Consider the following 17634-nt stretch of genomic DNA (forward strand, 5'->3'; position numbering starts at 1 on the left):
TTTTGTTCCAATTAGAGCAATGTTGTCTTTATAAAAATTAAATCTTTTGAAAGTTTTATTTCACATGGCAGTTAAAAGCGGCATTAAAACTTAGAAACGAAGAGAAATTATTTTTTACACGAAGGGTCCGCCTATCCTCATCCCCCGCCCTTTACGCCAAAATTTTTCTATAATGATTTGCTTGCCGCCTAGTCTCATGGCCAGCTTTCACTATGATTTATCCTATTTGACACAATTGATACGATTTGACAAAATAGCAACAATTGACCAAAATCAGCCACTTTTTTCTTCGTTTTGCACAAGAAAATTCGCTGGATTCTGGTCTGGAATTTCTTAGATTGCAATTCCTTATTCTTTGAACTTCAGAGACACAAGAAATTCAAACTATTTGAAGCTTCCACTTGCCACATCAACCCAGAAATATGTGAATTTTCTTGACAAAAATAGAAAAAGTTGAGAGTTTAGGGAAAAAAATACGAAATTAAAAAAAAAAAAAATCGGATGACCAAAATCGGACGATCTTCTCAAAAGAAAGCTAGCTACTGAAAATATACGTTTACATACATTTATTTTGAAAAAAAAACAGCCGAATGGTATTGGTCACCCGATAAACGTTGAGTGACTAAATTTAAACACCACCTCAGTCAGAGAGCACAAACTGTCCTGGCCTTGTTGATTTATTACTAAAGAGACTTTCAAAAACTAAAAAAAGCTGTTGGAAAAAATTGAAGTGAAAGAGAGACACTAAAACATACAATGAGTTCCGTTACAAATTAACAGATATAATCAAACAGTTCGTGGTAACGAACTGTGGTAAGGAGCGACCCGGCTCAATAGTAACCGAAACTCTAAAAAACGGAATTTTGATACCAATAGTTACACCAAAAGAATTGAATTTTAATGATGATTTCAAATATATAAGTGTAATCAAGTTTAGTCTTACCCATCAAAAAATTACGAGCCTGAGAAAATTTGCCTTATTTTAGAAAATAAAGGAGAAATACCCCCTAAAGTCATGGAATCTTAACGAAAACCACACCATCAGATTCAGTGTATGAGAAAACCCTACCGTAGAAGTTTCAAGCTCCTGTCTACAAAAATGTGGAATTTTGTATTTCCTCAACGCCTCACTCTTTACGCTAAAGTTTGACTCTTTGTCACAACTCTACTTTTTAAAACAATAAAAACTTTAGTGAAAAGAACAAGGCGTTGAGGAGGGGACAGCCCTTTTCATATACTGAACAATTTCTATTCGTTTTAAGTTTTAATGTTGCTCCTTACTTACAGTTAAAAAACTTGTTTTTTATTTAATTTCTGAACGTTTTCGAATTAATATATGTTTTGATTTGGCTCACCGCACATGGATAATTAAAATGAAATTTGCACATCAATTTTTTCCTAAATAGCTTTTTCATGGTTTTGATCGGACGATTTTCATAAACAAAGGTGTAGAGGAGGAGGCCTAGTTGCCCTCTGATTTTTTGGCTATTTAAAAATGCAACTAGATTTTTTTTACGAACGTTTTTGTTAGTAATAAATATGCGCAACTTACGAATTAACCTACGTAATGAACTTCTATATTTATGTATTTTTATTACGTATATGAGGGGGTTCGCCTCCTCGCCAATGCCTCGCTCTTTACACTAAAGCTTGAATTTTGTCCCAACTCTTTAAGAATAAACCCTGAATCAGAAAGGCAGTAGAATAAATAGTTGAAAGTACTAAGAATACTTTAGCGTAAAGAGAAAGGTATTGTGGAGGAGAAGAACCCCCTTATATGCGGAATATTTTCTGTTCGTCTTAAGTTTTAATGCTGCTCATTACTTCCATTTGTAAAAAAAATGTTTATTTTCTCATTGTTTTTTTTTTAATAATGCTAGAAATTCCTGTGCCCCCTTCACGGAAATTCTCTTCCCTCATGATAAATCTCTCCATGGAAAGATCCTCCCACGTAAGCCCCTCCCCACGACCCACCCCCACCCCAACGTGAAAAAATCTCCTTGAAAACGTATGTACTCTTCATAATAACCATTACTGTATGTAAACAGTGGTCAAAGTTGGTAACTTGTAGCCCATCCCCCAGGGACTGTGGGGGATGAAGTCATCGCCAAAGACATATTTATTAGGTTTTCGACTAAGCTAACTAGAATGGCTATCTGAAAATTTTGATGCGGTGACTTTCGGTAAAAATGTGCATGGGAGGGGGCCTAGGTGCTCTCCAATATTTTTAGTCAGTTAAAAAGGGCACCAGAACGTTTCATTTCTGCTAGAATGAGCCCTCTTGCGACATTCTAGGACCACTGGGTCGATACGATCACCCCTGGAAAAAAAAGGAAGAAGGAAACAAACAAACAAATAAACACGCATTCGTGATCTGTCTTCTGGCAAAAAATACAAAATTTCACATTTTTGTAGATAGGAGCTTGAAACTTCTACAGTAGGGTTTTCTAATACGATGGATCTGATGGTGTGATTTTTCTTAAGATTCAGTGAATTTTATGGGGCGTTTCTCCCTATTTTCTAAAACAAGGCAAATTTTCTCAGGCTCGTAACTTTCGATGGGTAAGACTAAACTTGATGAAACCCATCTATTTAAAATCAGTATTAAAACGCGATTCTTTTGATGTAACTATTGGTATAAAAATTCCGTTTTTTAGAGATTCGGTTGCTATTGCCTTTCTACAATTTGTTACCATGAAATTTTTGATGAAATTAATGAACATCCATGGTGTTTCCTTCTAAAACAACAAATGTATCACATTTATTGTTTCTGTGTTTGTTATGTATACCGTGAGATTATTTGGTTAATTTTGTGCTTGAGTCCTTATTCTATGAATTTTGACTTTGTTTTATTTGTGCATGTCTATGTGCTAGTTATATTTGTGCTTGTGCTATGTCTTTTTGTGCTTGTTATGTATACTGTGTAATTATTTGGTTAATTACTGTGCTTGTTTGTTTATTCTATGAGTTTTTATTTTGTTTTATTCGTCATTTTCTGTCTTTTTCTTTTGTATTTATTTTTCTTCTCTTGTACTCCGTTCGTTATTGGATTTACAATTGGTTATAACTAAATTCAATTCAACATATGGAATCTCCTATACCTTGAAGGGATGATACTCTGACAGTGGGGGATGGCGTGACAACTCGCAAGAAAATGGGGGAGATGTGAAATGCAAAGCATACCCGTCTAAGGTAGGAAACACATGCGACTTCAGTGACATGGAAGGCAGGTGTGGCAACGTATAGGTGAATTGCGGACCCATAACTACCTGTCTAAAAATGAAGCTCTTGACATTCCACTTTGGAATACAAATAATTGTGCAGAACGTGGTCATCCTTTTCACCTTAAGTTAGAAATAATAGAGCTCAAACCTCACGTTGCATAAACAACAAGACCATAATGAGGCACTGAAAAAGGAGCCTATTGTGCCAGGAGAGGTTGAAAACGAGTTTAAAGTAAGTGATTTTCTTCAAACAGTGCGAGAACAGAGTTCAATATAGGAAATCAAATGTTGGAATCCAATTCCTATTCGAAGGCGATTTGTATAGCTTAACCAAACTTTTGAGATAAAGTATTAGAGAAAAAAGAAATTGAAAAAAGACATATAATTTTTGCCAGTCCGCGATTGCGAGCTTAAGGAAAAGGAAGAGCTTTTCGTCTTCTTAACAGAAAATAGAGATAATCAGGAGATAAAATAGGAAGAATCATGCCAGAAATTGGAGAATTTAGACGGTATTTTTAGTATTAAACGTATTGATGGAGTGAGTGAGCCTGGCTGTCTATCCTATCAATATTTGAAGGCACTTGCCCCTACATAGTTGTTGGAGAAGTCTCTTCTGGAGGTCAGAGATGACAGCCAGTCCCTTCCAACAGCAGCTGATTGTGGCCTTATATGGCTAGTTGCACCATTATCTTGCCAAGGTTTAGCTTTATCTGACTTTGGTCCCTGCGGGATATTGCCTCCCATTATCAGTCACAATTTATCCCTCCCCCCAAACTTTGTCCAATAATCTGATACCTCATCCTTACCCTGTGTTGTTATTGACACTTATTCCCTACATGACTGTCCCCAGGGTGAGGACTGAAATTTCTTTCATTTTTACTCGAGATTTTTACCCTATACCCTGATCATTTCCGCGAACCTGGTACATCTTTTGCTATGAGTAATTCTGAACTATTGCAAGGGGAAGGTTTTTTTTTTTTTTATTCGGATGTGGATTTGTTTCCATCGGTGCAGGTTAAGAGGCTAGTTGAGCCAGTCTCTCTTGACGCCTGGTATCAATCCACGTGGCAGAACCCTATTTATTATATCCCTCATATGAAAGTTCGAGAGGACGAGAAATACTTCTTCTTTAACCGCACTATAAGTCCCTCATAAGGGATGACGACGAACCCATACGATTTTTGTCCCTTTTTTGGTTTTTACATTTTTATTGGTGGTTAATTTGGACATTTCCCCTTGGGAACACAAGGTAAAGCTTGAACACCCAGTCCTTCGTCCCTGCACCCATATTCTCCTTACTCTTTGTTTTTATTTTGACTATGTTGGCACGATTATTTGTCGCTTATTTAACGGATTTTCATCTCCAAAACTCAAATCTTTTTGCGATTATTGTGCGGGCTATTATTCCAAGGGGTCAGTGCTGGAGATACGTTGATAACAGTGGAACTTCCGACAAGCTATGCCAAATTGAATTGATAACCGCGACTTTCAACACTGATCATAGAGGAGAAGAAGACTAGAAATTGAAAGTTTTATATTCTGAAGTATAGTTTTCTTTTTTTGACTAGGAGGGATGCGGTCATGGCCGTTTATCTTAGGGGGTGTCCTGGATAACATAATACGACATCTATTTTATTACCATATAAATTTTCTTTTCTTCTTTTTATGTAGATTCACTCTCAGATGACTTTTCAAAGATTAAGTCCTACAAAAAAAAAATGCCTTATGGCATTTTCTATATGTGATATCATGTTAGCTGACTTAATCCTATCCCACCGATCTTATCCTACTTATCCTTGATTGTTCAGCACACCTTGCCCGTGAAAGGCGGCGAATATACATTGTTTTCACTCAAATACTTTGAATTCAGTTTATGTTAAGTTCCTGTTCAGTTGACGTTAAAAATTTACTTGACCGGAATACACAAGTTATCAAACAGTTCGTGGTAACGAACTGTAGTAAGGAGCGACCCGGCTCAATAGTAAACGAAACTCTAAATAACGGAATTTTGATGCAAAATTATACATCAAAAGAATCGGATTTTCATGCTGATTTTAAATATATAAGTTTCATCAAATTTTGTCTTTGTCATCAAAAGTTACGAGCCTGAGAAAATTTGTCTTATTTTAGAAAATAGGGGAAAACACCCCCTAAAAGTCACACAATCTTAACGAAAATCACACCATCGCATTCGGCGTATCAGAGAACCCTACAGCAAAATTCAAGCTCCTATCTACAAAAATGTAGAATTTCGTATTTTTTGCCAGAAGACAAATCACGGGTGCGTGTTTATTTGTTTTTTTTTTGTTTTTTTTTCTTTTCCCCAGGGGTCATCGTGTCGACAAAGTGGTCCTAGAATGTTGCGAGAGGGCTCATTCTAACGAAAATGAAACGTTCTAGTGCCCTTTTTAAGTGACCCAAAAAATTGGAGGGCACCTAGGCCCCCTCCCACGCTCATTTTTTCTCCAAAGTCAACAGATCAAAATTTTGAGATAGCCATTTTGTTCCGCATAGTCAAAAACCATAATAACTATGTCTTTGGGAATGGCTTACTCCCACAGAGTCCCTGGGGGAGGGGCTGCAAATTACAAACTTCGACCAGTGTTTACATATAATAATGGCTATTGGGAAGTGTACAGTCGTTTTCAGGGGATTTTTTTTTGGTTTTGGGGGTGGGGTTGAGGGGAGGGGGCTATGTGGGAGGATCTTTCCCTGGTGAAATATGTCATGGGGGAACATAAATTCAATGAAAAGGGCGCAGGATTTTCTAAAATTACTATAAAAAAAACAATGAAAAAATAAACATGGAAAAGTTTTTTCAATTGAAAGCAAGGAGTAGCATTGAAACTTAAAACGAACAGAAATTATTACGCATATAAGGGGTTCTAAAAATACTTTAGCATAAAGAGCGAGGTATTTAGGAGGAGATAAATACCTCGCTCTTTATGCTATAGTATTTTTTAGTAATTTCAACTATTTATTCTACGGCCTTTCTGATTCAGGGGTCATTCTTAAAGAATCAGCACAAAACTTACGATTTAGTGTAAAGAGCGAGGTATTAACGAGGGTACAAACCCCCTCATATACATAATAAAAATTTAAGAATATAAAAGTTTGTTACGTAAGTTAATTCTTAAGTTACGTATATTTTTTACTAATAAAAAAATCGTTAAAAATTAAAATTTATAGTTGCCTTTTTGTGTAACCGAAAAATTCCGTCTGATCAGAACTAAGAGACAGCCATTTAGCCAAAAAAGGAATTAAAATGTAAATTTCATTTTAATAATTTATGTGTGGAGAGCCAAAATCAAACATGCATTAATTCAAAAACATTCAGAAATTACATAAAAAAACTAGTTTTTCTAACTGAAAGTAAGGAGCGACATTAAAACTTAAAACGAACAGAAATTACTCCTTATATGAAATGTGTTGTCCCTTCCGCAATCCTTCGCTCTTTACGCTAAAGTTTGACTCTTTACCACAATTCTGCTTTTTAAAACAATTAAAAGCTTTAGCATAAAGAGCGAGGGATTGCGGAGAGGACAACCCATTTCATATACGGAGTAATTTCTGTTCGTTTTAAGTTTTAATGTCGCTCCTTACTTTCAGTTAGAAAAACTAGTTTTTTTTTATGTAATAATAATTAAAAATGACTCTGTTTTCTACATACTGCGATTGATTATTTTGTTAACCCGAGTAAGATTGGGGGAAAACTTTAAGAGCTGCAGGAGTCACCTTTGCATACATCCCCAAACGAGAGGAGGAATATCGTACGAGTGGTTTTCTTTTGCCGATATATGGCTCGGCTAATATAGGCTTAAGGTGCTCTAGCTTATAAGAGGACATAGATTTTAGACAAGTTCTTGATTATATTGAGCTGTGGGACCCACATTTACTGATCTTGGTAGCCAGTGGCACCTCATATATTAATAGAGAGCAAAGGGACATGTTCGATCAAAGGTGGAAATAAGTACATTTTTAGGGTAAACACGAGAAAATATGGGAACAATCATATAAGTCCTGGAATTTTAGAGAGAGGCTGGGATGCCTGCTTATTGACCTTCTCTGTGTGTTCCATCTCCGTTTTCAAGGCTCAAAAACGCAACTACTACTACTACTGCTAACGACTCCCAAATGCACAAAGCCACTTGAGGTCAACACATTGTCTTAAAATCCTCCTTCGCCCCAATTTCTCCGAAACTTAAATTTTTACCCCCTCCTACAAAAAGTTACACTTTCCTTTAAATCGGTCCTTATGACCTATTTCCAACCGATTTGGGGCTGACATACTGGTGGTGAATATCACAACTTAGCTCAGATAAAATAAACATTTTAAAGGGAGTTTTAATAGAAAATATCACAGCAGCAAATAAAAGCCAGAATTAATTATAAAATCTGGTACTAAATAGCTAAAGGAGAAAAATTCAAGAAAGAAAGTCAAAAGAATTCAAAGAGTCATTTCTATGTTGACGTCACAAGTATGGAGATCATTAAAAATGTCATTATTTTGACAACTACGTTTAGTTCCAGTCTATTTGGTTGACTGCTACGAACCTGCCATAAAAAAAACATTTATTGCCTGAATGATCTTAATGTTTTTCAAATGAAACATGTGAAAATTTAACAAGTTTTCTATTACATTAATATCGGCTGAAGGAAAGAAGCTAAAATTTCTTTCGGAATTGAACACCTTTTTTTTAAAGAGGAGCCTTTACTTGAAAATCTGGCTTTGTACTATCGATGGAATGATGTTGTTGCAATTCGATCACCACCGAGAAATGATAGTTCACACTTTAAGATTTTGATATGACGAAGACGCAGAGCCCCCCCCCCCCAAAAAAAATATCCAAATCGATTCATGGCAAAAGTAAAGGTAGCTTATTTGTTTTACCAATTTTAGTACCACAAGATTTTTTGCTAGAACTTCCCCCAATGGAGATGATAAGAAAACTCGAAAAGAAACGATCCGGGCAGGAGTCCATTTGTGACCAAAACTCTAAAAAAAATAGAATTTTGATACCAATAGATACATCGCAAGAATCAGATTTTCAAGCTGATTGGAAATATATAGTTTTCATCAAGTTTCCCATTCAAAAGCTACGAGCCTGAGAATATTTGCCTTATTTTCGAGAAAAGAGGGAAACACCCCCTAAAAGTCAAAGAATCCTCCCAGCGTATCAGGGAGCCCTACCAGGGAGGTAGCAAAATTGTGGAATTTGGTATTTTTTGACAGAAGAAAGATCAAGAATGGGTCTATGTTTTTATCTTTCCAGGGGTGATCGTATCAACCCAGTAGTCCTAGAATATCATGAGGGGGGTTCATTCAAACGGAAATTAAAAATTTTAGTGCCAATTTTAGTGACCAAAAACTGGAGGGCAACTAGGCCCCCTCCCGCGCTCATTTTTCCCCAAAGTCACCCGGTAAAAATTTTGAGATATCCATTTTGTTCAGTATAGACGAAAAATCTAATAACTATGTCTTTAGATGTAAAATGACCCCTAACACTCCCCGATGTAAGGGCTGCAAGTTGTGGACTTTGCCCATTGTTTACCTATGGTATTTGTATATTATAAAAATATGCTGCCATTTTTTTTTGGGGGGGGGGTGTGCTTGGGTTGGATTTCTCTAGGGAGAATCTTCCTTGGGGAGGGAAATTTCTGAGGAGTGAAAATTCCAGGGGCAATGTTACACTTGGGGGTTTTGACAAAATTGCTATACGAAATTCTTTTTAATTGTCTCACATTCTCTTTGCCAAATTTTCTATACAGAGATGTTCCGGGGTAATTATCCAGAGGCCTTTTTTCCGCGTGTTTTGTTTTCTGGGAAATATTTTCCACGAAAGGGGCCATTTCTGGAGTGATCGAGAAACTGCTTAGAGATTAAAGTCTTATTCAAATGAAAAAATGCTAAGGAGAATTTTTCAGGGTGAATCGTTCACAAGCAACTTTACAGGGAGGGGGATTCTCAGCAAGGATGGGACTGTCTGTTGGGAATTTGACGTGGGGGGACTTTAGGTTGGATAAAATTTCTACGGAGGAGGTTTCCGTGAGGGGGAGGGGTAAATTTCATAAAGAGTGAGCCAGATTTACCGGCGTTATTTGAAAAACGAACAGAAATTATGCCATATTTTCATATACTGACAATTGATAATATTCAATCGAAGAATCAGGTTTTTAAAATGATCCTAAATATTTATTTGTTTATTAGTAATGAGTGAAGTAATTAGTGCATAAGAAAGTTCGTATAATTAAGGAAATTTTGGTAATTATAGAAATAAGGGGCAATTTCGGTAAAAATATGCCTTCAACTTTTGCTTGCATTGCAAGAGTAGCCATGAGCTGATATATGAAGCCACTATAATCAGAAATGTTTCCTCTGAACGGTATGCTGGAAATTTCTGTATTTTCCCCCTGAAAGGATACGGTTTTTGTGTTTTATTATCATTTTTTTTTTTTCAGGAGTGATTGTATTTATCTAGTTGTTACTTTGAAAAAGATTTAATCTTTTAGAGTTATGAAGTATAAAGGTGTCAAAAATGTTGGTTTTTGGCATTCAAAATTAAATTAAAAATATTGAATCAAAACTCTTTATTTGATTTTCTTAATCTAAGTTTTATTGTTTTACTTTGACCAAACTACTTTGATAATGTGTTACTTTTTATAAAGATTGAGTCTAAGGGCATTAAATATTTTGGTGTTTGATAACCAAGCTCAAAACTGTCGATATTGTTAAAAAATATCCGTCCAACGCTTCAGCATGGCTCAACAAAACTAAATGTTGGGAGTTTATATCTTAGTTTCTGTAAGCAGAAACTTTTTTTTTCCTTTCAGTTCCTTTTTTCATTTTTATATGCTTTTACTTTAATTGACATACTTTTCCATTGCCTTTAGAAAAAATGTTTGTCTCTAAGCTTCCTTCAATAAAAAAAAAAAAAAAAAAAACAATTTTTTTCAACTTAAAGTAAGGAGCCACATAAAAACTTAAAACTAGCAGAAATTATTACGCATACGAAACGGGTCGCCCTCTCCTCAACACTTCGCTCTTCAGGCTACAGTATTTCAGCACTTAAAAAAAAGTCCCTAGTTGTTCTAATTAAACAACCCTTGTGTTTCAGAAGTCATTTTTAAACAATTGTGACAAAATTTAAACTTTAGAGTTATGAGCGAAGCGTTGAGGAGGGGGCGACCCCCCTAATATACTTACTAATTTCTGTTCCTTTAAATTTTTAATATTGCTCCTTACTTTCGGTTGAAAAAACTTGTTATTTTATTTAATTTTTGATCTTTTTTAAACAACGCCAGAACACCTGGCTCCACCTCCACGGAAAAATCCCCCTCCCCACAGAAATATCCTTTGTACAATTCAACCCTGGCGAAAATTTACCCTGGACAACTGCACTTAGCATCTCCACGCGTAAAATTGAATCGGCAAAGAGGAAGCAAGACATATAAAGAAAATTCGTGTTGGAGTTCAGGCAAATTCACCCAGCGTAATTCCCCTGAAATGTTCACCCCCTGTAAATTCCCTTTCAAGGGAAAACTCTGCCCGTGGAGAATCCTTCCAGCAGGAAATTCGTCCTCTCCACCCCACCTGAAAAATGAATGCTTACTTCCCAATAACAAACAAAGCAATGGGCAAATTTTATAGCTTAAAAACCTTTCCTCAGGGGCTGTAGGGGGTCATTTATCTCCAAATGTATAGTTATTAGGCCTTTCAACTCTACTGAACACAAAATCTATCTCAAAATTTTGATTGAACGATTTTGGGTAAAAGTGGTGCAAGAAAGGGCCTAGCTGCTCTCCATTTTTTCGGGTCTCTTAAAAAAGATCACTAGAGCTTTTCATTTCCGTTAGAATGAGCCCTCTCCCGATGCTCTAGGGTCACTGGGTCGATACTAATACCCCTGGAAAACAACAAATAAACACACATTCATCGTGGTAATCAGACAAATTTTCTCGTAGGTTTTCATGGGTAAAACTAAACTTAACGAAACTTATACATTCGGAAATAGAATCAGAATAATAAGCTAATTCTCTTGATATATCTATTGGTATCAAAATGGCGTTTTTTAGAGTCTTGGTTACTATTGAGCCAGGTCGCTCCTTACTTGATTACCCATCAAAATCCAAACAGAGATTCTTGAAATATTGATCGTATTCCTACGCTACGAAAAGTATTGCATTCATAAAACTTTGCAGTTTCATGAAATGTAATTAGACGAATAGAAAAGGCTTTTAACTAAAATAAGATGCATGTTTAAAACTTAAAACATATATAAATTATTCTGTTTGTAAGGGGGACTGCCCCTTTCTCAATACCTTGCTCATTAAACAAAAGTTTTTTAGTGCTTTGAAAAATCTTTTTTTTAGAATCACACTGTAATTCTGACCAACAATAAAATAACTCATAATTATAAGAAATAACTCATAATATTAAGATTATTATTATTAATTATTATAATTATTATTAATTATATAATTATTAATTATATATTTATAATTATATTATAAATTTTATAATTATATAAATTATACAAAATTTGTATAATTATATAATATTAATGATATATTATTATTATTAATTATATAATTATTAAATATTAAGATTATTATAAGATCATAATAATAAGATTATAATATAAAAAATTATGTTATAACTCACAATAATAAGAAACTCATAATTAATTGAATTGGCATTAAAAAAAAGCAATCATCTGAATTTTTGAAAGAGATTTCAAAAGATTACTTAAGGAGAGTTTGGAGCCAACTTTTCAAAACTAGAATTATATTTCAAACGAGAAAACACCCGTGAATCGGTCAAAAATCCCTGCACGCAAGGAAGTTCAGGAATGTGCAGAAAAGCATAGTTTATTAGTTGTGAATACAATGTTGCAAAGGATTCAGTTAAAATAATTATTGTTTTCTTGATTAAAAAATAAAGGTTGATTAAAAAAATTAGGTTGATTAAAAAATAAACTGTATTCATCAGCAATTTATAAACATAAGAGCGACATGGGCACAATTTATTATTATTATTGTTTTTAGAACAGGGCACTTCGTATCAAAGGAGTTGTCGTATAAACTTTAAAAGAGGTTCATTTGACTGGAAATTGGAAGAGATAGGGCCCTTTTTAACAGTGGAAAGGGATTTAAGGGCAACCCCCCTCCCAGGCCCACCACTTCCCCAAGCACATCCAATCAAAATTTTGAAATAGCCATTTTCTACAGCATAGTTAGAGGGTCTGGAAATTATGTCATGAAGATGACAACCCCCCTCTTCCAGTGTTCAGGGCAAGGATTGTAAGTTGTGCCCTGGGGGCATATAAGGTTTTAATAGAAAGGGTGGCCGTATAAGCTTCTGAGGGGCTCAATGGACTGGTAGGCGGAAGTTCTAGTGTCCTTTTTGAGATTCAAAGTGATCAGAGGACGGATACCCCCTCCCATACCTCGTATTTTCCCGAAATGCTTCTGATGGAAATTCTGACATGGTCATTTTTTGTCGTAGAAGCTGCGAAAAAGGATCATTCGACTGAAAAATGAAAGGTATAGTGCCCTTTTCAACGGTGAAAAGTGGCTTTAGGGCAACAAACCCTTACTTACGCCTATCAATTCCCAAAACACACCTAATCAAAATTTTTGAGAGAGCCATTTTGTTCCGCGTAGTTGAAAGGTCTGGAAATTATGTGTTTGAGGACGAAATCCCCTAACAGCCCTTACCGCAATAGATGTAAGTTATTCCCCGGGAGCATATGAAGTTTTTATGTTCATTCGATTGTAAATGGAAAGGGCTAGTGGTATTTTTGATTTGTCGAAAGTGATTGGAGGGCAAATAGCTGCCCCAAGCCCATCATTTCCTCAAGCACTTTCGATCAGAATTTCGAGATATCCATTTTGTTCAGCCTATTTGAAAGGCCCAAAAATTATGTTTTTAAAGAAACCCCCCCCCCCACAGTCCTCAAGGTAAGGGTTGTAAGTTATGCCCTTGGGGCAAATAAGGTTTGGGGCAAACTTCGAAGAGGGCTCACTAAATTGGTAATCAGAATTTCTATTGCCCTTTATGAGAGTCAAAGTGATTGGAGGGACGCCCCCCCCAACACACACACATCGTATTTACCCACAATGCATCTAATAGAGGTTTTAAAGTAAAACAGTTCAAAATAGGGATGATACCTTTTTATTGACACTGAATAGATATAAAATTATTTAACTGGATATTTCGAACACATATACAGTGTTCATCATCAGCAGTAAAACTCAGCAGGAGTTTTACTGCTGATGATGAACACTGTATATGTGTTCGAAATATCCAGTTAAATAATTTTATATCTATTCACTGTCAATAAAAAGGTATCATCCCTATTATGAACTGTTTTATTTTCGTCATGGAAAGGCAGTGTGGTCTTCGAAGTTATCTAAATAGAGGTTTTTAGATGGCCATTTTATTGAAAATAGTTCAATATCATATAACAAGGCTTTTGGGGTTGAAACAAACCCCCAAGCCTGGGGGCAAGGGTTGTAAGTTATACCCCGGAAGTATTAATGGTTTTTATGGAAGGGATGGTTGTTTAACTTTAGAAGAGGCTCATTTGGTTGAAAATTAGCAGTTCTACTTTGCTTTTAAGAGTCAAAAGTGATAGAGGGAAGCTAGTTCCCCCCCCCTGTCTACCCTTCTTTCGCCAAACATATCTGATTGACAATGTGAGATAGCAATTTTGTTCAAAATAATCAAAACTACATGTAACAATGCCTCTAGAGTTGATACAGCACCCCAGTGCCCTGGGGATAGGATTATAAGTTATGCCTTGGGGCATGTAAGGTTCTTATGAAATGAATGGTCGTATAAACTTCAGATGTGCTCATTTGATTTGAAATTGGAAGTTATAATACCCTTTTTAAAAGCAAAAATTGATTTGATATCAACCAGCCCCTTTTCCACGCCCATCATTTCCCCAAGCACCTCCAACCAATATAAACCTTGGAGAGAACTCACTGGGTTGACAGTCAGAAGTTGTAGTGCCCTTTTTAAGAATAAAAGTGATCAGAGTGCAGCTACCACTCCCCACACGTCGTGTTTTCCCAAAATACATCCAATATAAATTTTTGTACACTCCTTTTATTTAAGATAGTCATATAACAAGGTTTTTTGGGTTGATATAAACCACTGAAGCCTGGGAGTGAGTGTTGTAAGCTATGCACATGGGGCATTTAAGATTCAATTAGAATAGATGGCTATACGAACTTTAGAGGTGGCTCATTTGATTGAAACTGGAAGTTTTAGTTCCCTTTCGAGAGTCAAAAGTGATGGGAGGTCAACTAGCCCGCTTCCCCTCTTTTTACTAAACGCAAATATGACAATAACGCCTTACATTATAAAGTTAGACCTTATGAAGACACTATAGAAGACCTTATAGAAGACACTAGTGTATAATTTTAATAGTACTTCTACGGTTACTAAGCCCCCAGAGTCTGGGAGCGAGGGTTGTTAGTTATGCCCCTGGGACATTTAAGGTTCTTATGGAAGGTATGGTTGTATACACCTTAGAGGAAGCTGATTTGGTTGAAATTGGACGTTCTATTTCCCTTTTAAAAGTCAAAAGTGATTGAGGTCAACTAGCCCCCCATAACTACTTCTCTTTTCAATAAACTCAAATATCACAATAATGGCTTGCATTATTAAGTTAGACCACTCAGGGTTAGTTGTGGCACATCTTGATCTAGCCAGAAGACACAATGTATATATTTTTAATACTACTTCTACGGTTTTTGTACCTAATGACACTAAGGGTATTAAGTTGAAACTTATGGGAAGTTGCAGCGATGCTCTATCATACCTAGTAATATCTTTTATATTTTAAAAGACTTAATTTGATTGACAATGCTAAGTTCTAGTATCCTTTTTAAAAGTCAAAAGGGTTTGGAGTGCAATCGGTTCCTCCTCTTTAGCTCATAATTTTCCAAACACTTTCAATCAAAATTTTAAGACAGTCATTTTGTTAAGCATAGCTGAGCGGTCTTGTAACTATATCTCTAGGACTATTGTGTAGGTCAGCCCCCCACCCACATTTATATAATTTGCTCATTCAAAAACCAAATTTTGCTTTAAGATTGAATCAAAACGCTGTGTGTATGCTTGATGCAACTAAGACATCTCAGAAATGTCCCAAGAAAAACTGAGGGTATCAAGTTGAAACTTTAGAAGCCACTTCTATTGCTTCTATCCACGCTGTCAAAGAGGATAGATATATTTTTTTATTTTTCAGGTCAACTAGAGGAGATATAAAACTAGATTAAACACTACTATTTGTTTACGGATTTTCAAAGGGGTTTATGTTGTTAAAAATAGTTGGAAAAGTTTCTCCAGCATACATATAGCAGGCCAAACTGTGAATTCTTATTTGAAATAATCAAAAGGATTTAAACTATTATTTTCGTTTTTCCTGAAAAAGACAATGTCGATATAAAACGAACATAAATTAATTAAAAGACTTTTTCCACAAAATAAGTTTTTCAAAGAAAAGCTAAGAACTCTATTAAACTAAAAATAAGCAAAACTAGGATCAAATAATCTACCAAGCGTAAACCACCGCAAAAAGCATCAATAAATAAATGAAACACAAAACAAACAGAAATTGAAATACCGAGTCAAAATCAAAACGAGCAGAAATTAACATGAGTAGGTCTCGAAACCATATGGCTTCCCAAGGCCAGAATATAATTTGCACTTTATTTGAAAAATTTAAACGTTTTCACTTTTATAACTTTAATAAATCGAATATTATTAAGATTTTATAGAATAAATATCAGCATATGTATATTAAACTGACAATGCATATTCACATGTATGCTTTTTCAGAAAAGTGAAAATTATGTTCTGGTCTTTGGAAGGCACAGGGGGTTTTGATTCCTACTCATGTTAATTTCTGTTCGTTTTGGGTTTAACTAGGTTATTTATTGTAGTAATTTCTGTTTATTTGGGTTTCATAGAAAAGAATAGGATATATTTGCGCTAAAACCCCATAAGCCGTGGCAAAAAAGATAAAGAAATAACAATTACAAAGTGATTCATCGCGATATAGAAACATTATATATATATATATATATATATATATATATATATATATATATATATATATATATATATATATATATATATATATATATATATATATATATATATATATATATATATAGAAACTAAATGAAACCCAAAGTGCACAGAAGTCTTTTCTACAAAAATGGATTTGTGGCTGTTTCTAAGCCGCAAATCCACCATACTTATGGTGTGTTAATTCCTCTTTGTCCCTTTCCTTAGGGCTTTTCAACAAAACGAAAAGAAAACCCAACTCACATAAAATTCTGAAATTTGGAAAATCTAATTTTCCGCGGGGGAGTATTTTTCGGGAGGTATTTTCCACGGGGAGGGGGATATTTTCCTTGGGACAGGTTTTTTTAGGGGGGGGGGGTAATTCGTGCAGGGGAAATTTTTTGGGGGGTATTTTCAGGAGGGATATTTTATGTGGAGGAGTAGTTTTTACAGGGGAGGTGTTTTCGAGGGGGGATTTTTTCCTGGGATATTTTCCGAGTAGGGGGTATTTTCCGGGGGATATTTCCCGGTGGTATTTTAGAGGAGTATTTTCGTACATAGTGCTACTAACTTCAGAACCCCCCTCCCCATTCCCTGAAAATCTCAACTTAATACCCTAAACTGTTCTTCAGATATTGAGGGCAAAACATTTTTGACTATTTGGATACATATAGTGTCTTTTGATTTAGGTTACCATCGCTCTTAGCGTTCCCTTAAAGTCTTAACTTAATACCCATAGCCATTCCTGAGACCAATATGGACCAAGCCTTTGGACAACCTGGATGCATCTAGTGACTTTTTTTAGCGCAACATCTCTCTCAACATTGTCTTTAAGTTTCAGCTCCATACCCTCAGCAGTTTCTGGTATATTGCAGATATTCTCTTTTGAGAACGTGAATGCAAATGGAGTCCTTTGATTTAGTTCAACACCCCCTCAACATTCCCTGAAATATTAATTAATTTTAATTTGGTTCAGTAGTAGTAGTAGCAGTGATAGTATTACTCGTAGTTGCAGCAGAAAAAGTAGTGATTCCGACCCATAGGTATAGTTATTACGTCTTTTGAATCTTCTGAACAAAATGGTTTCACAGTTTAAACTTGATGTTACGGTAGAAGGTAGGCCATGATTGCAGGTAGAAGAAAAGGGCACATGAGGGAGGCTAGCTTCTCTCTCATCACTTTCGACTCTTAAGAAAGGCACTAAGACTTTAAATTACTTATCGAATGAGCCACCTTCCAAGTTTATACGACCACCTCTTCCATGCGAAATGGGTGGGGGAAAAGTTTTTTTGCCCTTTTCTGGTGATTTGTAGGGCCAAGCCTTGG

At 35.5% G+C, this 17634-nt stretch overlaps 1 protein-coding gene across 1 annotated transcript in view; it reads right to left on the reverse strand.

Annotated features, from left to right (window-relative positions):
* Positions 1-17634, reverse strand: part of LOC136043797 (uncharacterized) — a 57916-nt gene that overhangs the window by 38686 nt on the left and 1596 nt on the right. The window lies entirely within an intron of this gene.

Source organism: Artemia franciscana, chromosome 2 (genome assembly GCF_032884065.1).
Source record: "Artemia franciscana chromosome 2, ASM3288406v1, whole genome shotgun sequence".
NCBI classification, from domain to species: Eukaryota; Metazoa; Arthropoda; class Branchiopoda; order Anostraca; family Artemiidae; genus Artemia; species Artemia franciscana.